Source organism: Taeniopygia guttata, chromosome 3 (genome assembly GCF_048771995.1).
Source record: "Taeniopygia guttata chromosome 3, bTaeGut7.mat, whole genome shotgun sequence".
Classification (NCBI taxonomy): Eukaryota; Metazoa; Chordata; class Aves; order Passeriformes; family Estrildidae; genus Taeniopygia; species Taeniopygia guttata.
Genome location: NC_133027.1, coordinates 76,310,429 through 76,338,013, shown reverse-complemented (window position 1 = coordinate 76,338,013; position 27,585 = coordinate 76,310,429). Strand labels below are relative to the sequence as shown.

The 27,585-nt window shown below is 37.4% G+C and overlaps 1 protein-coding gene across 50 annotated transcripts in view; it reads right to left on the bottom strand.

Moving 5' to 3' along the window:
- Positions 1–27,585, bottom strand: part of LOC115494396 (uncharacterized) — a 432,669-nt gene that overhangs the window by 150,391 nt on the left and 254,693 nt on the right. For 40 of the 50 annotated variants that reach the window (XR_012054697.1, XR_012054698.1, XM_072926076.1 and 37 more), the window contains 3 exons: positions 22,716–22,806; positions 19,193–19,390; positions 1,436–2,519 (listed from right to left, as the gene is read on the bottom strand). The exons of 6 other annotated variants lie outside the window; for them this stretch is intronic. The gene's annotated coding sequence lies outside the window, so the exon portion shown is untranslated. The remainder of the gene's footprint in view (positions 1–1,435; positions 2,520–19,192; positions 19,391–22,715; positions 22,807–27,585) is intronic. 4 more of the 50 variants (XM_072926069.1, XM_072926072.1, XM_072926065.1 and 1 more) reach the window with 3 other exon arrangements.

Genomic DNA, 27,585 nt, shown 5'->3' with positions numbered 1-27,585 from the left:
CACAAGTATAAGGATGAGGGAGGGACACTGAAGAACTGCATCTCACAAATCTCCCCCTCAAACTCCTCCTGGGATGCTCAGGTACCCTTTCCACTCCCACGGCAATGTTTATCACAAGTTTCAGAAAGGCAGGGGAGAGAGGCAGAGCTGAGGCAGTCCCATGCTCAAAGTGTTTGATTGCAAACCTCAGTATTTATCGAGCTTTTTAAAGATGAAAGGCAGCCTCTGATCACTACAATGAAGTTTAATGTGCAGACTTCATAATAATAAATGGTGCCCAATACATTGTTAGTATTTTGAACCATTAAGCAAACTTGATTTTGTAAAGGTGGTGATACCCCTGTTGTAACTGTAATTCACCACATCCTCTCTAAGAACTCTATCTGAGAAAGCCCAGGCACAGAGGATCCTTGAAAAATACTCTGGGCTTTGTACAAGGAGAAAAAAGAGTCTGTCTAGAGCTGTCACCACAGCAATTATGGATTAAAGATGAGGTCTGAAATTCAGCTGTTAAAATACTTAAGGAGTGTTGCTGGCAAGCTTTATATGGTAATAAGAGTTTGATGCTTTGTAAACTAACAACACAAATATTTTAAGTATTCAGCCTCAGGAAAGTCAAAATGCCAACTAGACTGTCAGAGTAGGAAGGAAACAGTAGCACTGAAAAGAATTATTGTCTGACAGTGAACCCTGCCCATGTGAAGCATAATTTCACAGACACCAGGAGTGTAGCTGCTCCTCTAAACAACTGGACACATACAGTGACCCTGAGAAAGTTATTCTCTGCTGACAAAAGCAGGGTCCGTTGTGGATATGACAGCCTGGTCAAAGAGAGAGAAAGAAAGCTAGATAAACTTTCCCCTTAATTGGCCTGGGAAGCTTTAGGGAGCTGGAGAGAAAGAATTGTAAACTATCTGCAGGTGGTGTTTGTAATAAGTTATTTTCCTCATAAGATGTTTACCCAAAATGGTGTATTAATTAGCCAGTCATGTGAAATACATTTATTAAATGACCTGTAGTCAACCAGGGTATAAAAGAAGGGGCCCCAATAAACTTGCACTTTTTAGCCTCTTGCTTTCTGACCTAGAGTCCACGTCACTTTATCTGTTCCTGACCCAATGGTGACAGTCAGTCAGTGGGAAAACAATCCAAATTTCTTGGCTAGTTGGCCATACTCTTCCTAGGTAATAAACTTTCTCTTCAAGGGTTCTTACACATATCTAAGTGAATTCCCCTTGGAAACTTGTCATTATATGTATGAATTTGTATTCTTTTGTGTACCAATGCTCTAATTTACCATTGCTCATGAAAAAATACACATAGATCTTGCTTCCAGTGTCTAAAAAAACCCACATCACATTAAGATGTGGTTTGCTTCAACATTATTATCCCTAATGCCACTAATAGTGTTTTTAAAATAAAAAATATTGCTTACATGTAGGTTGATGGCTTCATCTCACAGAGCTGAGGAGTTAGGTTACATGCCTTTTTAGTTTGATTCTTTTGTGATGCCTCAAGGATTGTAATCACAATAGTGATATGCCAAGAATGAAGTGTATGCTGTGGATCTGAGATGTCCTTGACCTTGTGCTTTTGAGAAGGCAGACATAGGTGACAGACCTCAGGAGGCATATTCATGTTACCTGAAAACAAGACCTTATTTTACATGTAAGATCTGTCTTAAAAAAACCCCACCAGGCATTTGACATTCCTAGAACAGAAGGGTTACATGGGGGCTTAACAAAAGCAAGTGGGAAAGAAAAATGAAACTGAATGTGCAGATTTATTCTGAACAGTAATGTAAGGAGCACAATTTTGACATGCACAAAGGCTGTGTTTATTATCCCCTGGAGAGAAGATGAGTGGAGAAGCTGACATTGGTTGCATAGTGACATTTCAGGATGGAAGAAGGTATATAGCCAATTAAGTCTAGCATTTGTAACCTGTAGTGCTTTTCCCCTCAAGTGCTTATCTAACACTCTTTAGAATATATTCACAGCTGCAGCTTCTATTTATGCCATTAGTAAACTTTTCTACTCTTACTTTAAAGGAGCATGCTCTAAATTTCCTTCCTGGTACATTTTTTAATGATTTGAGGTCCTCAAAGGAAATGCATTTTTTGCTGCTTACTATTTCCATCTCTCTTCTAATTTTAAATTTCCCTTTCCTATTTTAAAATTAATTTGCTGTCAGTCCAATCAGGGTGTATTTATCCATTGCCCTTGGATTTCAAGCTTCCATTGAACAGGCATATTATTTCTAGCATTACCCCAGATGAAAATGAAGACCAAATACAGTATTTGTCTTTCTTATATTATGATTGCTGTCTCTCTCTTACTGTATCTACAACTTACCACTTCCTAGTCTTCTGGACAAAGCATTTTTATAGAACTTCACTCTTAATTGATGCAGGTATGTGTTATTCTCTTGATCACTGTACCATCAAAACATTCTTTACATCTTTAGCCAAGAAGCACATTGTGAAGATGTGTGTTAGCTGAACTTCAGAGACTCAGAACCTGAAAGAACACAAGAGTCCAAACTATTTTCCCCTTGAAAACAGTGAAATTACAAGCTATGATGCATCTTGGAAAGATTCACAGGCCCTACCTTGCAAGTTTACTTTAAATCATATGCAGCTACTTCACTGCTGAAGAATCAACAGTAAAGCAACATGGGACAAAAGAATTGTAATGAGCAGCACAATCAGCTCACACTAGCCTATTTAAGGACTTAGCTCTGGAAATCATAGGCTGATAATTAAGAATGCTGATGCAACACAAAAAACGAGGTACATGGCTATGGCTACCCAAAAAAAAAAAAAAAAAAAAGAAAAAGGTAGGGTTTTGTTGTTGTTGTTTGGGGTTTTTAAATATAGCTATAAAAGATAATGAGATAAAGCGGTAGGTGTTCATCTTCTGACAGTAAGAGTCATTTATGTGAAGGACTAAGAAGATTAGAGTAGATAAATGCTTTTATAAGAGCATTGTAGAAGTGTGCAATGGACCTTACAATGTATGCTGATATTTTAAGATACTTTATAGAGCATTTTAAGGATGTTCTTACAAATTGCAATGGCTCTTGTATATGAAACTGTGTCATCTATAAGAGCCTATTTCAGGAAATTATCTTCACATTTACTCCTACTTGCCATTGACAGTAATTTGCTGCTATTAAACAGATTTCTATTAAAAAAAAAAAAAAAAAACAACCAAAAAAACAAACCAAACCAAAACAGCCTGTGATTTAGTCCTGGTGTAGGCTGTGATCTTTCATTTGGGAACTGTACTGACAACTGTACAGACAACTGTACAGACAACTGTGTGGGGACTAATACAACAGATCCATATGCTTTTAGACTCTTTTGGGTAGAATACATTCTATTTACATCCTCAGGACACAAGTACTACTCTTGAAAAGCATTTTTAGGAAGCATCCCCTAAATTTGTTCTGGAGCTACTGCACTTGAAAGGCAACACACAAAATACAGTGAATGAGCAGTTTCATCCGTTATGCACTGGCCATGTTGGTGCCTTCAGAGGTTTTATTTGCCCATGATTTCATTCAGCATGTCCATTGTTTTCTTCAGTCCTTCTTTCTTGTTCCAGCTGCAGAGCAAGTAACCTGAAGCAGACTTTGTCCTTCCTGAATTTCCTCTGCCCTGTCCTAAGCCATTCTCTGAGTTAAATTCCCAAGGAAACCAATCAATCTGCCACTTGTCTGAAAACCGTGATGGAAAGCAAGTGTTTTCTGAACTTAGCAATAACTAAAGATAGAAATATCACAAGGTAAAATCACTCTGTGTTAATGATCCTTAATTGCTCATCATTGTTTGCTCCCTTGCATCACACCTTTTGGAACTACAGTTTAAGATTAAATTAACAGAGAGAGAATATACAATCAAATTGACAAAACAGAACACATGTTGATACTCTCAAACATGCCAGCGGGTCCTATATATTTCTTGTGGAAACAAGTTCATACTGGAATTAAATATTAGCACTTTAACTACAGGGAGTTCCTGTCTCTTTTTGTCTCTCTTGCTAGAGATGCTAAAGATAGATCATTTCTTTGACCAATATGACTGATTAGACACACAGCAGGGTAAATAACAAGGATGTTTATGAGACCCAGCTCTAGGATGAACCACAATGACAAGTATGCCTTTAACTTCACCTGTACCTGTGCCTAAACCTTACTAGTACAGTTTTGGAGTTTCTAATGGCTTCATGGCCACCTCTCCTCCCACTAGCTCTATTGCTTTTTTTACCATCCAGATTTTTCACCTGTGGCACACTGGCACACTTTAAACCCCCAAACACATATTTAACCAAGCAACAGTACTGCAAACTCCATTTCCATTTGTTTGTCTTTCTTAGAGGGCCATTTCTATAACAAGAGTGTTGTGAGCTCATGTAGTGGATCCAGACCAGACTGTGGCTTTTCAAATTCAAATATCTATCTAAAAGCCAGACACTCTTTGTATTTATGTCAACAGAAACCTACTCAAAAAGAAATGAAATGTAACAAAGTACAGGTATTTCCTTTCATATTAAAAGTAGTGTGAGTAAAGAGGAACAGTTTTTGATTAATCAGTAGAAAAATACATAAGCTGTTGAATGTTCATTTTTCACTGTTCCTGAAGTTCACAGATAGATGGGGAAAGAATATGATGGAGCAATTATGTCAGTGGTGTGGAAATTATCTTGTCTCAGTTCTACTTTCCCTGATTTCCTGCTAAAGAGTGTTTTAGTGGCAGTTTGTCTGTTCTCTTAAGTGTTTGCACAGCAAAACATTTCTTGTAAGGCCTACAAAAACATCTGGGGTGGAAAAAGGGATTCACTAACCTTGATGCTACAGCAAACTGTTCTGTTTTCTTCTTCTCTTCTTCCACCCCCTCTAGGAAGTTAGAATTGAAAAGGGTTGCTGATAGGAAAATATATGCCAGAAAACAAAAGGAAATAAGAGTTCAAAACTGTAAAAATTAAAAGTGAATTGGGCCAAAATAACAAGAAAATTACTTCTTTCTTAAAAACATCTTCAAAAATACTGTGATTTTAAAATTTTAGTTTGCATTCAGCTCTTTCCTTTAAGGCATTAGTCCTCTACTACTTGAAAAAAAAAAAGGTTTCCTTTGGCCACAGAATGACAGGTCAAAGCAGAAGAGATGAACTTTATCTAGGTCATCTGGTCCAATTTCCCTGTTCAGACAGGGTTTTCTAAAGCCAGTTGCCCAGGACTATATTCAGATACTATATATGCATGTGTATATATATATATATATATATATATATACACACTATCTATACTACATAACATACAGAAAACCATGGGTAATTTATGCACAATCCATGTATTGAGATAATCTACACAGAGATTTTATTATTAATAAATACCAATTATACACTATATACCTATACATAATATAGACATTTATATATAATAAGAACAAAATTACATGCGTGAACACGGAGAGAGATATATAAAGAGATATACAATAAAGCACAGGAAACAGGAGAACTAAAAAATCTCAGAAGATGGCATGGACTGACCCTCTAGACACTGAAGGAAGACTCTGGCCTCTTTGTTAAAAACCTTAAAATGTATTTTCTGCTGGAGCAATGATCCACAGACTCTGTTTAACCAAGTAATTCTATATCTATAATTTATCTTATGGAACCTACAAATGCAAAACACTCAGCCATAATGAAGGGTTAATTCTTTCTCTCTCATACAACCAAAATTGTATAAGCTGTGCAGACACAGGTGATATCATAATTCTGATGTTTTGTAAATTCAAAGATATCCCCAAAGCCAGAAGTGGGACAACACTGCAGTGTTTTGTATAATATAAAAAGTTATGCTTCATGGTTAATTAACTTTAATGTTAGTCCATAGGAAGATACAACTTGTAAATATATGTGAGAGCTAGTATCAGTTTCAAAGATGACAAAACATAACTGCTTACACAAGTTTGTGCATGTAGTAACTTCTTCGTTTTGACACTAAGGGCTTAAGATGTTTTTCTTACAGTGATGGTTCCTTTGGGGATTTGCCTCAAATTGATCTCCTCAAAGCTGATTCTCTTCACCTCAATTCAAGGCTATCACTCCCTACGACTTCACTCTTCATGTGAAGGGAATTACTTATCTATTTATTTATATAATCTTGCCTGCTTCTGCATAAATGCAACACCTTCTTAAGTACCTGCACACTGCTTAACTGCTCTCCTTTGTAGCTTCCGAGTGCTGACTCTCCAACTGCATCCCAAAGCTTATCATTCCTGTGTTACCCAGACTCCTTCATTTCTCCTTTCCGCTCTGATTTTCTTGCATCAAGCTGAAGTTTCCCATGATGTTTTTACAAGCCCTTCATTTGAAAGACAAAAATTACAGCAGACCTTTTCTTTAAAAATTGAAGGAATAAATATGACAGAGATAAAATATTAATGTCTCCTCTTTTTAATTTTCTTTGCTTTTGGTTTCTCATCTGGTTTAAAGCCTCGTCCTCTTGCAATGGAAGTCTGGCTCTTCTATTGAGATTGCTTTGGTCATCCTTCCACACTAGACTTCAAAATATGTCCATGATCCATCCTTACACCTAATCCTACTGACCCTGCAACCAGCATGCAAACAGGTCAAGGAGGTGAGGGGATTAAGCTACTACAAAAATACAATGACATTATAAGTCATTCCCAGGAGGCAGAAGCAAGGTCACAAACTCAGCAAAGTGACACCTTTTGAACTCCTTATATACAGAAAAACAAATTCCTTCTCTCTCTTGGAAACTTTCATTGGCCTTTTGCAAATACTAATAGAAAAATGAGGGAAGAACTCTGAAAATAGATCACTGAAGATGTCTTCCAAAAACTCCTCAAGAGAATAAGATCATGTAGACTTACAACTATGGCAGCTGAAAATCAGACTTCTTTGCCCTGGGCAAACTAGCTCCAGTAAAACTTGAGATATCTCTGCCTCTCTTCTCTAAGTATCAGCAAGGGAGTTTTGACAAACTAAATATTAATAGCATAGTGTAAATTGATACAAATCTTACTATAAACACAAGTACCTTTTTCACTAGTACCTAGTGCTATTAGCACGATTTTCTTGTTGTCAGTTGCTGATATAAGGCAAATAAATATAGCCACCTATTGCATTGCTTTTAACCAGGAGTTGTTTTGCAAACTGGATCAGAGAGAGCAAGCATTAAAGTGCTAAAATTAGTTTGTGCTGCAGTAGTAGCAAATTAAAAATGGCATACTGCAACACCAAGCAGTGTATAGTTCTGCCAATTGATTTATGAGGTCAGGAGAAAAAGAATTTATCACCTGGCATTATCTCTGCCCAGATATAATGGCTGCTCTGTCATCAATGCACAAAAAAATTATAGAAGTCGAGGAAGGCATTTTCAAAAGACAAGGGCTGTTTACAAATGAATGCTTCTCTCTAAGACACCTTAATAAAATTATAGCCTTGGTGGCCTAAATCTTGCAGCACAGTGAGAAATCTATATGGTTGTGGCTTTTGGCTCCAGGCAAATATTTTAAAATTCATGGTCAAATGACTAGAGGACTGTCACACCACCTCCAGCCGTGAAAAATATATTAAGGTCTGGACTGTCTGGCATTTTTGCTGCCCCTTTGTGTCTACTGGTAGCACAAATTTAATGGCAAACTGAGATCTGTTGCTGAAGTTCAAAACAACATGTTCACTATTAACTTAAAGTCTCTTTTCAAAAATAAGCACTGACAAAGGACAGAAAACTCCTTTGGTCCCAGTATAAGAACTCACAGGAAGGAATAAAAAGGGAAAAAGTAGCTCTTGATTTATGGTGAGGTTTAATCTTGAGAGATTAAAAAAAAAAAAAAAAAAAAAAGGAAGGAAGTGATCAGATAGCACTTTATAGTACTTCAATGTAAGAACCAGTGCCATGTTTCACCTCAGAGGTGATTGCACTTCAGCGACAGATGAATAGATGACTATATCCCTCTCTATAGTATGCTGAATGCATTCACAAGCTTTCTGGATTAGAAGAGAGGTTGTAAACAGAAGGGTTTTATTATAATGGCATTCAACTGAAGAGAAACAAGAATAAGTATGCATTCAGGAGACCATAAAGAGTTTATCAGCATCACCAGCTTCTACTCTCATTGTAATCCTTGATATAAGAATGATTTGGGTGTCTTCCACTTCCACTATCCATAGGCACTCAAAATCACAAGTTTTAATTCACAGTCTTACAATAGACAACTCATGCCCTATTTACTGCTGAGAGTCCATGAAATTCATTGCTGGAAAAGTATCAGGTGATTCAAATTTTAAAAGGGAGGGTGAGGAATTCTAAAGGCTTTGTTAAAAGCTAATGAAAATGTTGTGTATTATTAAATCCTAGGGAAGAAAAAAGTTTCAACATCACATAATTTAAAATTATTCTTAATAAAAGTACAACCCAAGTTGTAAAATCCAATATCCAAAGTCAGCAAGAATATTTTTATTTCCAAACTGTAAGTATATTTTTAGAGCCCACTAAATTCAAAATCTGCTTAAGATCACATAAATTGCTGTGGTCAGGATGGAAAAACTTAATTCTACTTTATGGTTTTGCTGAATGGTATGCTGCCTCACTACATAGAGGACCTGAACTTTGCTACTGGCTACTTTATTATTAATTAAAACACAGTCTTCCTCTCTGAACACACTTAGACTTTGGAAAAGATCAGCTTTGGCATTATCTCATTTCTAATTACAAGTTATACAGTCTTAAATGAATATAGCCAAGTGCAGGACCCCTCAGCTGTCTGCCACTATACAATCATTCATCTAAAATTAACATTGGAAATGGACTTTTAATTAAAATATATTAAAAAAATGTTAAGATACCTACATATAGAGTTGCGTTTTTTTAAATTTCCTCATTTTAAGGAAAGCATCAGCAAAGCAATTAGAGGCACCACCTGAAACCACATCCTAGAGACTCTGAGTCATAAAGGATAATGTAGAAAAGAACAATTTGTTAGGAATGTGACTGGGGGAAGACACATTTCAAGTTCACCTACTAGGGCCTTAGTTCAAGTTAAATTTTACCACTAAATTCAAACAATTAATATAATGTAAAACTCCCTAATTTCTTTCACATAGTCACTCTACTAGAGGAATGCATTAAAGTTGGTATTTTGTATCTAGAATTATTTTGCTACCATATGCACTACAAAAAAAAGAGGACTGAGTTTCATAATCTTATGGCAATTAAGGAAAATGAGAACATCTGTGTACATATCTACTATTTTCCATTTAAATTTTTTTATTTCAAAATTCGTTGCTGTTCAGCAAACCAAATTTGATAGATTTTGCAACCAAACACAAGCAAATTTTGAAACCATAGAAGTCCATGAATTTTAGCAGAGCTTTGTGTTATACAAGAACACACATCAAGCTTATCCTACATCCTACAAACTATTGCTTCTTTTGCAGAACAAGATTAGATGACGTACACTTCACAACAATACCAGCCTATTCTCTTCCAATATGCAGGAAGAAAGGCAAAATATGTCTTTAATTCTCAAAGAAGAATGCGATAATGCGCTATAGTACTGAAATTGTCCCAGGGCAGCATATTGGGTCACACCCGATATCTGCACAGTCTCACCATCTCTGCTTGGCCTTTTACATAACTTTGAATTAAGAAACCTGATTTAAAAAGCTTTTCCTCTTTAGATGTGAGGGTGCTCAATTCCACGCAGCAACATAGTGCAACAGAGTGTCTGGGAAAACACTCCGGATTCTATTACAGGTAGATCAGATCTAGAGGGTTGGGAACTAGACTAATGTGGCTGTGCTCGATGATAGGCTTGTGCAGAAGATCAGGGTTGGAAGTTTGGGAGTCAGGCAAGCACCCTCATAACCACTTCTTTTTCTCATCAAGCGTATGTCAACCTTTCTATTTATAATCTGTTACACTGGAGGTATAGGATGAGAATCTACTGTTACTATCTCTACTGGCTTGTTCAAGGGCAACCCAAAACTCCTGTCATGAGAGAGTGAAATCATTTCACTTGAAGTTGCCCACACCACTGGAATCTGGAGACTTTCTACTGCAAAGAAAGTAAAATATCAAGAGTAGCATTTCATGTCGCACATGAAGGGTCCCAGTACATTTCACATATCCAGGCCCTTGGCTTTACATTTGTAACTGAGACAAAAAAAAACATCCCACAGGCCCCAGTTGGAATATCGGTTGAATACTGACACAGGTATAATGACCAACTAACAAATGAACCACTGACAAGTGCACAAAAAAACGTATGCTGTTTGTATATAAACACAAGTAAAGTGCGTAGGCACATTAATGGGTGTTCACGCATCTCTCAGACACGCATACACATGTAATTGAGACATCATTGCTACAACCACAGGGGACATGAGTTAACTGAACTCCCACACAGCTTTTGATGGAGAAAGTCCGTGTTTTGGAGTAATTAGTGGCTAATTTGTATTGACATGGGTGTGCTTGGAAAGTTACTGAGGGTCCCTGATGGGCTCTAATTCACTCAGTTTCAGTAAGGGTAAGGGCCACGGAGCCTGTGCTACTGTTATTTATAAGAAGAAAGGGGTTTCAAAGAGCAAGGTAATCTCCAAGCCTAGCTTTTTATCTCAGTAGTGAACATTTTATCTGACCTTTGTCATTTTGAATCCCACACCTTTTGTTATTTCTAGGCTTTTCTAAGAAGCTCCATCAGAAGAGGTTACAGTGCCATAAAATTACTACTGGTTTTGAATAATTTATTTCTACTTTCTGCAATTTAGAATATTTTTCTCTGCTGTGGACCCCATTTTCCCCTCCCCCCTTCAAAAAAGATATTTTATTACTCCACTCTCTTCTAAGGAAAATCTTTTAGCAGCCAGCTACCAGCAGTGCTAAAGCCTCAGCAGAATGCTAAGGTATGCAACAGGGCAACCCCCTACATTTTGAGAAAGGAATGCAAACGATGAATCTCCTTGTAACTAGACCCAACATTATCAGGAGAGCATTGACAGGAAAAGGTACAATCAACATTTTATTACCTAGATCACTGAGACCAGGCAGATATAATTTTTCAATGTACTGGCTTAGGGCCAGAGGGCAGCCTGAAGGCACAATCTCTTGAGAACTCTCCAATGAGCCCCATGAAGGGAATTAAAGCTCTCACACATCTCTCCCTACATACATATGTGTGTGTGTGCGTGTGTGTGTATGCATATATATATATATATATATGTATATCTATTTATTTATATATTAATTTTTTTTTTGCGATTGTTTCCCAAATTTATTCAGCTGTGGATTGACCTGGCACATGTAATGTGTTATTGCAGGATGGCCTTTTTACTAGCATATCTGAGCATTACTGAAGCCTTCTTCCATTGCCAAGTGTTTCTTCTGCTGCCACGCATTTTACCATCCAGCAGCATCCTCCATTTTTTAACACAGCACAAGTAATAAAATTAACAGTATTCTTCACGGCTGAAGCTTATGTGTGATCACTAATTAGCTCATGAGGCTTCCCACCTCACAGGAAGCAGGAGGTAGACCTGGGAGTTAATGACTTGGAGATTAAATTCATATTACACATGTGAATGTAATGTATTTAATATGTATTTCCCAACACATTCACAGGAAAGTACCAAAGACATTCACACCTCTACTAATGATTACTTTATCTGGGCTAAGACTGCAAAAGGAACAATAGGAGTATTTTAAATTGCCCTCCTAGAAATTTGGATAACTAACCATTGATACAAGTTCAAAAGTTCAGTGTGCTTCTAAATTCTCCAAAGCGGCTTTTTACTGATGATGGGCAGAGAGAAAGAGGCAGGAAGGAGAAGAGATCAAAACCCAACGTGGTATGGATCAAAGCAGCAACACCGAACATACATCATGGGACAGGAGTGCTAAAAAGGCTTAGCTGGGGATTACATTGCTTAGGAAGATAAGCCAGTTAGTGACAGAGTAAGTATCAAACCTTTACTTTTGGTATCTACTTGCCCCACAAAAAGGATCCAAACACTGGGATATTTGTAAATGCTTTTTTTGTAATTTGTAAATTGTTTTTTCATTCATCACTTGGCACTTCCAACATTCTTAGCTTCCCACTGAAGGGCCAAGGCCAAGATTATGACAGTCTGTGGATCTACACTACACACATCTTTGCACAAACCTTAACAAAAATCTAACCATTAGAACCACCTTCCATCATTCACATCATGCGCATATGAACAGCTTATTCCCATGTGAAAGATTTTGTGTATATTTCCACTGGAATCCCATTTAATATTACTTGATAGCCATCCTTTTAGATTGCTTTACTCCTGACACCAAACACCATGCGCACCTTAGGAAAATTCTTTGCCATTCTTTGCCACTCTTTGTACAACAGTATCTCTGCCAGGATACCAAAAATTATCTTCCTCCTGCTCCTGCCTGTTCTGTTGGTAACAACAGAATCAGAGCTCTTGTTACTGGCAGGTTCTATACTTCATCAAAGTAAGCTCTGACTTGTCAATACTGTTCTTCCTCCAATTCCAAATAAATTAAAAATCAACAAAAAAAATCATCCAAGTAATAGTTATTAAATTATTTGCTTTGTCTAATTGCAAAACTTCCAAAAGCCCACCCTTCCAAACCACTGAATCTCCATTGAATACAAAACCATGTAGAAAGATACTCCTGCATTATATTTTGTTATATCTCTGGAACGTTCTTCCTTCCTATGGTAATATGCCATGAACAAAACACAATTGCCGAACTTAGAACAGTTTTTAAAAAGCACAATGTAGTGCAGAAACGTGTTATTTCCTTTTTTTCTTGTTTGGTTGTTTGTTGTTTTTGCTGTTTGTTGGTTTTGATTAAATGATGTCCATGGTTAAAAAAACATGGGAGATAAATAATGGGAAAAATTGGGGAGCAGACTCTGTTGATCCAAAGCAATATTGCAGAGTTTAAGAATGCCGACAAAACTCCATAGCACCACCAGCAGAGTAAACTGTTGCCATGTAAGAATAAGGACACAACACGCTAAGCATAGCTGAAATAATCCATACACTGTTTAAGTATCCTGGGTTGGTGGATACTCTTGCTGATCAGCTGTCACAGTTCGATGATCCCAGAAAAGAGTGAACAGGTATGGAAGCAATTGCATTACACAGGAAATTGTTTGCAATTTTTTTCTCGCTGAAATATTTCTCTTTGACATTTCTCACCATGAAATAGAAGTAATCAAGTCCAGAATGCTCCTGACTGTGGTATATCATGGGGTTTTTTTGGTTTATGTTTTTTTTTAGACAAATATAGGATGCTCAGATGTATTAAAAACCATTCATAGAAGTACTTGTGTGAGTAGTTCATATGAGGTCTTTAATCCTGCTGCACATCCAGCTCCAAAAGCTCCTCTCATCACATAATTTTAGTGGTGGATTTTGGTTATGCATGTGAGGGAAGAGTGAAAAAATAGTCTCAAGTTTCCTTCCACTATTTTCAATAAGCTGAAAAAACATCTCTCAGTACCAAAATGAAATTTCCCAAGAAGATTTTCTAGCTTTAGCTGAAATAACACAGAAGGTCTTCATTGATTCCTACAGAATACTCAGGGATTGGCTCTGCTAATCCATAATGTTTCATTTTTCTAACTCTGTCACTGGATCCAATTTGAATGTCTAGAAATTGAAAACTTTGAGTTATCCCAGTCTCAGTTACAGCTTACAAAAAAGCCCTGGGGAAGTCAGGTCTTTAAAGGAAGTCCTTCTGCGTTTCTTATAACTAGCAAAAAATTGTAAGGAAAAAGGTTGCAGGGAAAACCATGAAAATGGTATAAAATATAGTTATGTGGCAGAAATATGATTATATGTGGCTTCATTCAGCTTCCTGTTCCTTAGCTCTTTTGCTACATTTCTCAGTGACATTGGCTTTAATATTTCTGCAGGATCCATGCTTTTGTCAATGTGGGGACAGTTTGAACAGTCATTCATTCATTATTGCGGTGTGTTTAGTTTGTTCCTAAAACAGAATGATTAATTTTTCCTTGCCTTTTATATGGCTCTGCCCATGGCAGGGCCTGAAAAGAAGTTAGCTTTCATAGCCTGCAAGTGAGGCAGAAGCATTCCCCATATTCTGAAATGAGCATAAATGGCACAAGTTTATTAAGAACAAAAGTTACTTGACTTTAGACTCCACACTTGAACACTTTTTTCTAATGTGCCCAACACTCCACAACACTCCACTTATGTTCATAGCACAACTCCAAGAAATTCAGCTGAGCATGCTCCCATCTTAGACTGTTAGTGGCATGCAAGAAACAATAGTAGAAAATTCCTTGCTAGCTGCAACAAGAACGACTTGAAATCCCCTCACCTAACATCATATAGGATTTTCATGGCAGAAGGACGAAGAAAGTGCATTTCTACAGCCTCAAGGATAGAACCCAAGAAACTATAGTTTTTCTCCTTTCAACTGCCCATCTGATTCACTAAGCACACTTACAAGAATATAGACAACAAGCAAAGCACTTCTGGGGAATAATGTTCTTTGTTACATTTTCCTCACTTGTCTTTTAGATAGGCCAATTTTAAATATAAGTCAGAAGTCCTAAGAAAAGTGTAGTATTTGAACACACAAGCAGGCCACTATATTAAGCATGTGTGCACTGGAGCACACAAAATTTGTACTAACAGATTACTTCTGACATTTTCTAGTTTTCACACATCTCAAGATTTTTTGCAACTTCACTGTCTTTTCACATGGATATATTTGTTTATTAGCTTGGAGTTGTGCATGTGTGAGGTTGCCATGGTTTTTAAGAGGGCAAACTATGAAAGAGAATTTATCCCTTGTGCTCATGAGTAGGGTTGTAACCTTCGTATCAGTCACAGGAACCTCTGCTGTTTCAGATGAAAGACTGATAGCAGGAGTAGCCTTCCATTGTTAACACAGATCAGGCTTAGAGGTCAACAAGATTAGCACTATTTTTGCGACTGTTATGAATATTGTAAAGTCTACATATTTCATGAAAAACAGTCTTGATTAATATGTTTTACCCCAAATCTAGGCAAGGCTCAATTTGCAGCAATTTCATACTTCATTTTTGTAGGCATTCTCTTACTAGAAGACATTTTCACATGTTCTCAAGGAGACGTGCCCTTTCCCACCAGGGTGCATGCACTTGTGTTCATAATCCTCTGTTTTCCCACATAAGTTGATGTGTTACTTGCTCCACCCTTTCAGGTCTAGCTCCTTCTCTGATAGCATAAAAATGGAAACATATAGGATAGAAAGATAAATAGATAGATAGATAGATAGATAGATAGATAGATAGATAGATAGATAGATGGATGGATGGATGGATGGATGACCTTGGTGTTACCACAAGACCTACAGGGAACCAAGGTACCTTTTTTACAATATTTTAGATTGCACTAGTTTACGCTCCACTATTTGCAGACTCTCATCTTCATCATATAGAACTTATTTTTATTAAGCTGGTTTTTAGTAGGTTTTCTGCAGCAAAAGCCAAACTAGAATAACCTTTTCCACAAGGAAGCAAGAAAAAATATTTTGGGGCATAGTGGAATTGGGGATTGAAATTCAGACAATATTAACTAACCCACAATTTTTGTTGGACTGGAAGGCTTGCCTATTCCTTTGTTCATGTCCTCTTTGCTAAAGGATCTTTTTCCTTTTAGGTGAAACTTAACAAAAATAATACAAAAATCAACAAAAATCTCCTATCCCAAATCTCCAACTGCTATGTTATGTCATTGACTAAAGCCTGTCTTGACTCTTATCTGCTTGTGTTACTGATGATTTGATAGATTACTCTTTTATAAATTTCAAAATTATAATCCAAATTATGTCAGAATTTAAAAATCACAGCACAAAGTTATGTAGGTGTCCTAATTTTGTTTCTCAGAAAAGCTGAAGGTCAAGTCAATAAAAGGTCAAGCTGAGTAGTATGTATTGAGATAATATTCTTCTTAACCTGTCACAAGATCAATAATTGGTGTCATTATTCATTTTCTAGAACTAAAGAAACTAACGCTATTATTCTAATAAGAGAATAGAAAGTATAAATAAATAAATAAATAAATAAATAAATAAATAAATAAATAAATATAAAGTTCCTGCCATTCTTATTTTATTAAAATTGAAAGTTTTGAATTCAAATCAGTAAAAAAAAAATAGGCTAATGAAATCAAATCCCTAACATACAGAAAATAAATTAATCACATTTTGGAAAGATATAGCCCTTTTTTCAGAGCTTGGAATATAACTTTGAAATAAACTGGCTTTTGCAAAACGTTCATCTTAGTGATTTTTAATGTTATAAATGTGTAAGATCATTTTTATTTCCTTGATTCCTGAACACTTTGTCTCTGTTGGTATTTTTTTTAATCATTACAGGCAGTCAGAGGAACACCGCGGGCCTGATTCACCAGCACTCCACATTTGCAGAGGTATAAAATTATAATAGGAAAAAAAGTGGATATTAAGTAGTAGAACATCAGTCTTAGGAGGTGCTATTCCTTTTCTGTTTGCTTTGCTTACTGTTTAAAAACCAAAAAAATAAAATTCCTTATTTCCCAAGTCTGAATGGTCCAGCTTGGTCCAAGCCAGCATGAAGCCCATCTAGGTGCTCACTCTCTCATAGAAGATTCTGAGTTTTGTTTTCTGTATTGTCCACTTTGCTTCCACTAAAGGTCACGCAGAAGTGGCTTGCCTACAATTAGAAAGATTTCTCAGGAGAGCTATGTGGGCCAACATTGCCTGGGAAAACCAGGTTTTATACCATCAAAAGCTTTCTTTTGATAATGTAACCTAAAATAGTTCCTCACATGTTATTCCTTGCGAAGAAAGAGGCAGAGTACAAGTGTCTCTGGTAGGACATGTACATGCATAGTTGCATATCACATGGGCATACAACTTTCTGGGGAGTAGTTTAAACAACAGAAGAATTCATGTAATGAATTCATGTGATGCCAGAAAATCACAAAACTAACAACAATCCAGCTTTGCAGGACTGAAGCTGAAATTCTATACCTCTGGAAGGCAATGGTGTATAGACTCAAAATAATGCACAGCAGCTCTGTAGAAGGTTGAAACGGGTCTTCAGTAAAATACTTTTGCTGTAGATGACAATCTCTATCATAGGATTCAGAATAAGCAAATGTGAAATAGTGAGAGATGAAAGATGATAAATCCATTGTATTGAATACTACAAAGAGAAATGTGGTCCCAGCAATAAAACAAGGTCATCCAGAAAAATAGCATAGATGAGCTAAGTCAGCCTTAGGAAAGTCATTCAGATTTGGTGCTACTACCATGTAATATTTTGAAGTCTTGTTTTTTTACAGGCTTGACAAGCATCAAGCCCTTTCAGGAAAAAATTCTAAATCCACCACCCAAACACTGTCAGAAAAACAAGCAAAGGAGAGACAGCTCAGTCTGGCAGGCTTGTGGGTGATATACAGGCTTTGACGTAGCGTCACTCTGCACCAGGACTGTGGCATCTAAAATAGCAGTAGCAAGCTCCAAGATTTGATTTCACATTTGCCAGACACAAAATGGAAGTAGAGTTTTACAAAAGCTATTTACTCAGATAAAACTTTGTTGTAGCCAAGAAATCTCTCAAAATTCACTCAAATGTGGTTATTAGTTTTATCCACTCAAAAGCAAAGTTGCTTTTACACATTTACATAGTACTTGATTTTAATTTCAAAATATTTGCTTTAACTATTTCCTTAATTTAGACAAAAAGGACTAAAAGAATAAAACCTAAAAATATTTCATGTTAAGCCCACAAAAAATCAGTCATTATCTGATGCTGATGAGTGCTGATCTGTCCAGCTCTGACTGCTTCCAGACCTACACCTGTATGTCCAAACTCTTTTGTGATGGCAGAAATTGTACTTAAAAAATTTCAGTCTATCCTGAGGCTAAATATGGGATGACTATTTCCATTTCTAACTGGAATGAGAGAGTTTTTCCAGTTGTGGTAGCCCAGAAACCATAACCACTAATAATTCATACTGCACAAGACAAAAATGGAAGATTCAAACAAAAACTTTTACCCCAGGGACCTAAGAGACACTGAAAATAACAAAATACGTCTTGCAGTAGATTTACTGTAGCTGGATTTTAGTAAAGCATTTGATATAGGGATTCTGCCTTACGATCTTAATTCAAATTGGCTTGGATATGAGCAGAGTTACATGGACAATAAATTGTTTGAAAAAATCTGTAAACAAAGAGTAGTGATTAATGCCACCATATGAAGCTCGAAAACGATATAGCGTAGTGATATAGAGATTAAAATTCAGCAGAACTTCTTAATTTTCATCTATGTTCAGATGATGGGCAGTAAGTACCATTTTTTTATATATGTATGCATCTATAATAAATGTATGTACTCACACACACTGAATAGTGAATTCACTAGAAAGAAATCTGGAATATAGAGGTCTAGAAAGCAAGTAAGGGCAATACTGAGCACTACCATAGATACAAATTAGCAATTCTGTGTGAGAGCAAGAGGCACAATGCACCCTGGGGGATGTGCATACTGAGGTGATACAAGACCCAGCAAACCAGGGAAGACTGGCCATAATGCTCCTGGAATATCACATTCACTTCTGTACCCTTTAGAATCTAATACTGAAAAATTATTAGTAATTCAGAGAGGAGAAGAAAACCTGCTGCCTAATGGCACTAATATCTAGGCCACAATTCTGCTCAAGTCAATGACAGGCACCTACATACCTTTGAGGATCAGGCCCCTCAATCTCATGTAGGAGGATTTTCTTATGAAGAAAGATTAAAAGGTCTAAATACGAACAGCTCAGCTAAACTCTGACTAAAGGAAGATGTGATAACTGCCTATAAATATTTGAAGGGTATAAACATTAAGAAGGATGATGAATTATTTAGATTGGTACAAGGGGTATAACGAGGAGTAATGGGATGAAATTAAGAAAGTGAAAATTTAGGCTGCTCCCTGACAGCAAGGTATATTTCATCTGTGAAATAATTTACACTGAACACCATGAAAAACTTCTTCTATGATAGATGTATTAACCTGTTATAGTCTTCCAGCAAAAATGGCAGAAATTCCGTATTTTGAGTGTGACTAAATTTAGATGAAACAAAGTATAAGAAAATGGAGGATTACCTTGCATTGGCCGGGAGGCTCTCTGGGTAACTAATAAATCTATCTCCCTCCTTCAGCCTCTAGAGCTCCTGTTGGCTTTTCCCAAGGTGCCAGGTCGGTGTTTTGCTCACAGCCTTGTTTTCTTTCGATGAGTGAGACACTTCATGGGTCAGGCGCATGTCTAGGATTTGTCTTTAATGACAGTAATTTATCTTTGGGCTGTTTAAAAAACACAACAACACAAGAAGGTTAGGTATCTTAGGAACACATGGAGTGGAAGATATAAAGTGATTCTGGGTGAAGAAGCAGAGAGTCAGTGTTGGGTTGGTGTGGCAAAGTTTTGGTAGTGGGATGCAAATGCAGGATTGGCTTCTAGGAGAAACCTTAAGAACTTCCCCCACATCCAACAGAGCAAATGTAAGCTGACTTCAAGATGGAACAGCTGTTAGTCAAGGCCATCAATGGGATGTCGCACCTTTGGGATTACATAGTTTAGAAAGGGGAAAATTCCTGCACATCAGCAACTGCAGCCAAAGAAGAGAGGGCTAAGAACACATGAGAGAAGCAGCTCCACAGACGTGAAGGTCAGTGAAGCAGGAGAAGAAGGTGCTCCAGGTGCTGGAGCAGAGATTTCCCTGCAGACTGTGGTGCAAATCATGATGAGGGGGCTGTGCCCCTGCAGCCCATGAAGGTTCATGGTGGAGCAGAGATCCACCTGCAGCGCATGGTGAAGATCACGGTGAGGAAGGACGTGCCTCTTCAGCCTATGGAGGTCCAGGGTGGAGCAACAATCCACCTGGAGTCCATAGAGGAGCTCATGCCAGAACAGATGAGTGCCCAAAGGAGGCTGTGAGAAGCCCACACTGGAGCAGGATACTGGCAGGACACGTGGATCCATGGAGACAGGAGTCTACACTGCATCAGCTTTGCTGGCAGAACTTGTGGCCTCACGAGGGTCCCATGCTGAAGTAGGCTGTATCTCAAGGATTGCACCCTGTGGGAGGGCCCCACACTGGATTAGATCATGAAGAACTGCGGCCTTCACTGCAGTGGCAGGACTCACATTGGAGAAGTTCATGGAGAACTATCTCCTATGGGAGAGACATCGCATTGAATTAGGGGAAGAGAATTCTCCCCTTGACAAAGATAGAGTTTCAGCAACACATGATGACTTACTACAATTCCCATTCCCCATTCCCCTGTACCAGCTCATGTGGAAGAGATAGTTAAGCCCAGGAAGAAGGGAAGGGTGTTTTCAAGTTTTGATTTTATTTCTTATTATCTTACTCTGATTTGACTGGTAATAAACTAAACTAATTTCCCCATGTCAAGTCTATTTTTCCCTGTCTCATAATGGGTGAGTGGTCTCTCCTGGTCCCTATCTCGACCCATGAACCTTCTCTCCTCTACCCAGATAAGTAATAGAGCAGCTTTGATGGACATCTGTTGCCCAGCCAGGATCAGTCTGCCACAGAGAGATGAGAAGAATATTTAGCTATTTGAATTCCACTGCAGGAGAAAAATTACTTTAAATAATTCCATTACTTTTTATAGTCAATTAAAATGGAAGGCAGTAATAAATTATCTCAAGAATTCATCTTTAAGAAACACATCCTGAAATTTTAAAGTTCTTAATAGGTTTGATCTTGCATATGTAAGATAGGGAACAATCAGAAGCATATCTCACATCAACTCTAACACCTGTGTCAGCTCACTGGTATACAAAAAGGGAGACCTAGGTCCCAGATTTAAAATGTGTGTATTTGTGTATGAACTAATTTTTAATCAGTTCTCTAAATACAGAATTTTCAAGACAACAAAGAAACTTTATAAAGACTGGCATGAATTTCTAGCAACTAAAATAGTAACAAACAACTTTTTTTCCTTATTAGAGACTAGCAGCAGAACTCAAATGACCCAAAGCTCATTTTCTTATTTAGAGAGCCACCTACTAAGTGGCAAATGCACCTTTATCTATAAAATCAATTGTTGACCAGGCTAAACTCTTCTCACTTTCTGATACCTGGCAAACACAATGAAGGAGTGCTACAGTTTAAGGACCGTAGCTAGTACTCCAATTTAATTAGTCCTGACTATACCATTACCAGAAGTTTGCCTTTCAACTCTACTCTTGGACAGGCCATCAAAAATTTTTGTACTTTTCTTCTCACTCTAAAGAACTTGTGGATCAAAGCCACTTATTAAATACAAGTTTTTCTTTCACAGAAATTTAAGGAAGCATGTTGAGGGAGACACATTTGAAATTAACTCCATAGCATTTAGTTAGGACCACATATTTCAGGAGAAGAAGCAAGCAAACATGGTAAGATTTTTTCTCCAGGCAATGGGCACAGTTACAGTATTTTTGTTCATTCTACAGTAGTCATTCCTAGCCTAGTGGTCTCACACAGAATTTTTGTATTCAGCTACTTATGCATTTAAGTATTGTTTTCAATCACACTTGTATGAACAAAACCATTCCCAGTTAATATTTATACAGTCCCAGAAAAGTCAATGAGTCAAATTCCACTCTCAATTGTATCTTCATTAATCCACAGAATTTAACTGGTCTCAGTGGCTTTACTCCAGAGCATGTAATACACCTAAGCATAACTTCATAGCATATAAATCAGTATGGAACATGTGTCCTTCAGTAAACAGTGAAACAGAGTTTTCAAATCAATTTTATGACAGCCTTGCATGCTTACTTTATGACTTCAAAACTTGAGAGACCAACAATAATGCTCAGCAGATTTTTTTTTCTTTATTTTCAACCTACATTCCACAGAAACAAGCGAACTACAAACCATTCATGTCAGAACAGAACAGCTAATGCTTGATTCTAAGTATAGATTACAGAAAGTAGGGCTAGAAGTGATGTTAAGTTCCTGTCCTGTTCAACCCTTGCTCCAAGAAAGACTACTTCACATAAATCCATCATGACAGACCTCTAATACAAGTTAAAAAACATCTGATAATTGAAATTACACAACCTTGTTAAATAAAATCAATTTCAGTGTTGAACTGTCCTTCCTGCTAGAAATAATTTAAGCCCAAATCCACAAAAGGATTCTATGTTTGGAAGTAGGATTAAAGAGGGATTTAAAAGTCCAAAACTGAAGACCCCAGATTACCTGCCTTGCTGTCAACAACTTTAGAGGTATGACTCTTTTCCACATCAAATTCCCCAGACCTAAGAGTTGCATTTGCTTTTACAGAGGATGCCATTTTTGGCAAGACCGAGTGACTCAGTATGTGGTTCATTTTTTCACCATCTTGGACTCAATCAAGAGGAAAGGCAGATGGAGAATGGAGGTATTCAGTCTAGAGCACACGGCCTTTGCAACACCATTAGATCAGTTCTTGCAAACCTACAGTGCCAACTGCCACCTTCCTTCAAAATGAAAAGGACAGAGGAAAGACACAACACTTCAGCATGTCATCTCTTTTGTACTTCAGTCAATAGTTAAAGCACTCCAAAAATCATAGTTGTGGAGATTCATTTGCAGTTTCATTCTTTCAGTTAAACAAAGCACTCACTCACCAAGGTGGGTAATTCCAATGTTGTTCATCCACTTCCACTCAAGAGGTTAGACAATGTGCATAAGCAAAGTTATTTAAATCCTAGGTTTGACCTAAATGATAAAACAACAAAATCTATGAAAAGTCCACTTGACAGATCATTAGAGAGGCTTTTTGAGTCACAAAGGGCCTAGAAACTGCCTATGGGACTCCTTTGCAAAGCACTTCACCTTTGTGACATGCAACAAATATTCATGGAACACGGTAATGACTGAAATAAGCCCTCTGAGAGAAAATAGCTCTTCTGTGGACCCCAGAATCTGAAAATATTGTTAGCAAATTATAACGACCCAGAATCATCTACAGTCAAGGTATTAAGACTCTCTTAAGAGAATAGGATATGGGTTCGTGACCCCAAAACACATCACAACTCTGATTTTTCCCCTTCCCCACTCATACTGCTGAGTGATCTTTTCTTCAAGTCAAACAAAGGACCCTGAATTCCTTTTCAGCCTCTGTTTGTGGGGAAGTTATTGTTGGTTTTTGTTTGTTTGTTTGTTAAAGGAGTGACTTTTGCAATATTGCATTTCCATTACTCTTTCAAAAGGCACTTACTATCAGAACCAATTCTACACAGTGAATTCTAAAAATGGTAAAGAAATGATTTGTAAGCAAAGGATAAGATGTTGAATTTTTATCCCACCTCCTAGAGTGTATAAAACAAAATTGTCAGTAGTGGATAATCTCTAGAGCATACAAGCTTTTGGTAGGGTTGTAGATTTCTCTGCAGCAAACACCTAAAACATTGGTGCTACATATAGAGGGCTATAGCAGATTTCTTGTTCTGTGTATCAGTCAAGTGTGTGTGCTGTGTTCTCTACTGTAATGAAAGTTTTAGAAATAAAACATAACCAACAAAATTCTAGACTAGTTAATTATTAAGAAAGATTAATCAGGAGATTGATTTTGTATCTGAAAGAAAATGCTAATATTTAAAAGAAAAAACAAAAAATCTTTGAAACACACAATTTGTCGATAGAGACCATCCCTAGCAACTCACTTGAGGTGATGGTGGGAGGGTTTCAACACAGAGCACTGATTTCATCCATATTATCTTTAAAGATCTAAGCACCATATGAAGAATTGGCACTATAAACAGCAAAATCATAACAGGTGCATAATAGGTGTTATTTCTATTGGTTTTCCCCCCCTCCACACAGCCCCCCGAATGAATCCGACTAGCTCAGAGATATGGGGCTGTGAGGGGAGGAAATAGCATGGGAGGGAAAGGTATTCAGAAGAGGCTCCTTACCCAGGGTGTTGGAACAGCTCTCTTTATTCTGTGGTGTCCATGGAGAGCAGGGCAAAAGAGAGAGAGCAGGAAGTTTCAGGGGTCTATATAGGTTTTGGACAGGGTGGGCTCTCCTGGCTCACCGCCAACCCCATTGGGGCAGGAGGGAGGATCCAGAGGTTATCATGATCAGAGCCACAGAGGCCCTAGGAAAGGGGGGACAAAAGGGTGTCCAGGAGCTCACTGTAACAAATAGGCACTTCTGAAAAATTTTATGAACTTTTATCACACAAACATGACACATTTATAATAACTATAGGCAGATAACCGCAGGTTTCAGACCGTCCACTGTGTGTGCTCTTGTCATGTTCAGCTTCCTATAAATTTTTCAGTTTCATTCATCAATAAAATCATACTCTCCTTCTTGTTCTTAGAGTCCATAGAGATTAGGGGTAAAGTGTTTATCTTAATGTGTTTGTCTTGATTACAGACTCTGTAATTTTCTCACATCATTCTTAAATATCAGATACAAATAGCTCCCTTTAGATAGCAAGATTTAAATCAATGCAAAACTATATTTTCTATTTTACTTTGTGCAAACTTGTGCTAATAATATTAGATATGTATTGCATGCATTAGTAATGAATATGCAAAATCAACACCCAATCAGTCCAGACAGAAAAAAATATTAAAATAACCAGACTAAATATTTCTCAGTTCTACAGAAAATTATCAGTATAACAGAAGGAGAATTTAAAACAAAAGATAATAAGGAAGCCTTTGACATATTTCTACAATGCAAAAATAGTAGGAGCTGCATCTCAACCTCCCAAACAACCTTAGTTTTAAAATGAAATCAAACCAAAATAATAAGCTTCAGTTTTGATTGCAGCTAACACTTGAGTCAGTCAGTGGACATCAAGCTGATCAACAGGTCTTCAAACAGACAGTGTTTTCTTTCTTATGCAGTTTTTCATCAGTTGCAAGGATGCATCAGACTAGGGGCATCACGACAGCTACTAAGTGATTAATAAAAGAAAACCAACTGAAAAGGAAATCACTATCCATTGCACAGGGAAATCATGGATATGACCAACTGTGTGTCTGTAAACTGCCCAGCACTATACTGGGCTTATGCTCAGCTAAGGAAGTAAAATGAAAAAAAATTCAAATTCACCATCCAGAAACTTTCACTTCACAAGGACCCCATGCTTGCTCTCTCATAAAGCTTTTAAGGTGAGGCACTGACAGGGCTTAGACTTGACCATATCTTTATAGATGCTGTTTTTCTGGAAGGAGGGTACACTGAAGCATAGTTTTTTACACCCAGTCTGCACTGGCAGCAGCAGCAGGACAGCTCCTGTCCCACTGGCAGCAGCAGTAGCTGTCAGCATTAAAGACAAATCCTAGAGATGTGCCTGACCCATGAAGTGTCTCACTCCTGGAAAGAAAACAAGGCTGTGAGAAAAACATTGACCTGGCACCTGGGGACTCGGAGCAGCCCAATCCCAGCTCTGCCCTAATCTCAGCTAGAGAATTTACTCAGATCAATGGCACCAGCTTTGCCCTCTTTCCTCACCTCGGTGGGAATAAAAGCAAACACTAATTACCTGCAAAAGATAGATTGAAGCAAAAGAGATGAAAACTACTTTTTAAACACAGGATTAAAGTAAAGGGCAACACAGCTTGAAGACCCATGTAGCAAATTAGACGCACATTTTACCTGGACAATTTCTTTTGATTTCTGCAGAGATTAAGTTTGCCAATTAAAAATGAACCAATAAAAAGAAACATTTCTAACTTTTCATCACTGGCAAGAAAACCATCCTGGCATGAAAACAAAGCACTATTGTTTCCCAGCATTTCTGGCAGGGGGGCTTCAGGACTTGTCTTGCTGTTAGATGTTTCTCAAGTCAAGCCACCATGTGGAGAGCACTTGGGGTTTTACCACTTGCTGCCCGTGTTTTCCAGAACACCAAAGAACAAGGAATCCTGTTTGAATGGTGTTAAAACAGTGCCGTCGTTTGAGAAAGCTCCCTGCTGGGCAGGAGTAAGGAACACTGAGCATTGAAAGGAACAGCAAAACACACTTAATGGGGAGGAGATAAAACTGGAGCTGTTCGCATAGCACTAGGGCACAAACTGATAATTACTTGTATCTACCCATTCAGTGACAGATGGCTTGGAAGCAGATGGGTGTGGAGACTGGAAAGTACCTGTGTTGTGTAAACCAAAACAGGGAATTTGGTTGTGATTTCACCGAGTCAAGGTAGTATTGTAACATATCCAAGTAGCTCATGACCATCATGAAGACCTCACTGTACTTCTTTCTCAGAATCCTGTAGTATAAAGAGTGATTTCTCATCTAAATACAGCTTCTGACTATTGCCAACACCATTATTTCCTAGTGGTTAACACCTATGAAGTACGTGGCATGTTTCCAAGATGTGCACATCAGAGTTAAGAATCACTGGTTTTACAGAGGGAAGAATAATTTGAGGAAAGGGAAGAAATGAAGAAAATTAAAAATACAAGAGGAGAGAGCAAACATGACAAGTGGGGAAGAAGAAATAGGTTCAGAAGACAATTATAGTAAAGCTGAGAGAATAGTTAGGATTGCAAAACCTATAAATGCACTCATCAGAAAAAGAATAAAGAAAATGGAATATTTCCAAGTGAATTAAAAGGCTTTAAAAATCAACTGAGGATGAAAGGCCTGCCTAACTACATTCATCAAATATTAGGCGTGTTTCACCACTATTTGTCAAATTTATTCAACAAAAAATATTTGCTGCCATAGCTGGCCAAGTACTCTCTAGCAAACATTCTGTTAAAAATATATTAAGTAAAGTAATTCAATAGGGCATCCAGATGTTATTTATCCAGTTATCATACCTGTTCCAAACAGAAGCTGCCTGTTAAATTTGGTAGCTTGAATGAGTGTTGTGACAAAGAGAGGTTAGCCCTTTGTAGCTGTTGTACATATGGGTCCCATCCATAGGAATAAGAGAATTAACTACCCTACCCAGCAAACAGAACATAACCAGGTTTTTCTTTCTTTATTACATGCATGCATAGCTGATTTTTCTCTTGTGTAGTAAGAATAATACTTTGCCTAGTAAGTGTCAACTTTTGACACCAAGATTACAGCAATTAAACTCCTCTGGTGCTAAATTCAAAGTTGTGGTTACCAGCAGGGGATTTACTTCAAGTCTGTTTAAATAGACTGGGGTTTTGTCAGCTTATCCTGTTCCGTGTTACTGGAAGGGCATGTGATGACATAATTTTCACTTCAGTACATATTCAAATCAATTCTCACTACTGTTATAGGGCAGCATGTTTTCTTCACATGCTATGTTTTGCATCGCAAAATATATAAGGAATTAAATATGAGTTCCTAATATGTTTTGTTCGGAGAACATTATTACTTTCCTAAAGTAAACTAGGGTAAAAACTGAAGAGATGCATTAAAGAAAACTTTAGATACAGAATAAACTATCAAATATTGGGAAAATGTTACATTTAATGCCATACATGTGGCCTTACTTTAGACCTCTGATATACACACGTACAATACAATCTTTATAATGCAATTGCATAG